The following is a 1268-nucleotide window of genomic DNA, read 5'->3' as shown; positions in this document are numbered from 1 at the left end:
GGAGAAATGCATTTAACTAAATCATTAAACACTTCCGGTGTGTACCTTCAAAACAAAAGCTAGGGTGACATATAAATTTATCCACAAGTTGAAGACTTTATGCAAGAGAAGTAACTACAATCATACAAATGTGTTAGATATAAATCACAAAAAAATATTTGTCACACACATTATGAATCTGGGTGCGTTTGTTTTTTAAAAGTTGTTTTCGTATATTGCCCCATTAAAATATATGTTTTATTCTGTAGTCAGAGCGGCGGAATTGCTGATCTTAATTTAGCTCAACTTGATTTCTTATCTGCCTTAAGTCAGTAAACGAAACCATGTGATTGAACTCGCGTCACATCTCGGGATAGTTCCATTGACACGCCTACAGACAACACAAGTTACACAAATACCCTTTAATCCATTGATACTAGTTTAAGGAGTCTTATGAATGAATTTGATCCAATTTTCCGTCCTTATTCCCTGCTATTTGAAACATGTGAGCCGTTTCTAAATAATTTAATCAATAAGTAACAGTAAAGACATACCCCATTAAATTTTGTTTTGGAAATCATTTAATTTGATTGACACTGAGTATTTTAATTATTGGAGGTTGTTTTCATTGAAAATAATATAGTAGTAATAGCAGTTGTTGTAATTTGTTGTATAACAGTAATTGCCTCGACAAAAATGCTAACAATTGATAGAATCAGGTCACTAAAATTGGCAAAAAGTGGCAACAAAAATACTCCTTAAAAATTGGAAGCTCATTGATTGGCAAAACTGCTCCACAAAGAAAAACATTTTCTTGTATGTTAGCAACATTTAAATGTCTTCATACAATAAGTTTTGTTTGATGGTTTCCAAGGTGCTTACAAAATGACAATAAAGTCTGTCTAAGTCTAAGTCTAAGTTATGTCTAGTAACATGTGTCTATTATCTTGAGTTTTTTTTTTTAAACTTGTTTTCTTGTCATTCATCTTTACACAAATCTTTACACATGGTGGTTATCCACATCCTTATCTGTCAAGAGTTTTTTTCTGATGTAAAGGAAATGCTAGGGAAGTAAATGAGGCTCCCAGCGAGAAGTTAAGCAAGATCAATGTCACAGGCCTTTTTCTATGCTGTCTGTTCCTCACAAAGGCATCCACTGTTTCACTGTGAATTCCTCACGAATCCACAGTTAGACTTGTCACATGTTCACCGTCATCTTTCTCACTCTCTTGAGTCAACCACCATGTTTACAATAATTTCAAAAATACAAGGAAAGACTGTGACATTAT

This window comes from Syngnathus typhle, linkage group LG6 (genome assembly GCF_033458585.1).
Source record: "Syngnathus typhle isolate RoL2023-S1 ecotype Sweden linkage group LG6, RoL_Styp_1.0, whole genome shotgun sequence".
In the NCBI taxonomy this organism is placed as follows: domain Eukaryota; kingdom Metazoa; phylum Chordata; class Actinopteri; order Syngnathiformes; family Syngnathidae; genus Syngnathus; species Syngnathus typhle.
The sequence above is the reverse complement of the archived record's forward strand: the minus strand, read 5'-3'. Positions refer to the sequence as shown.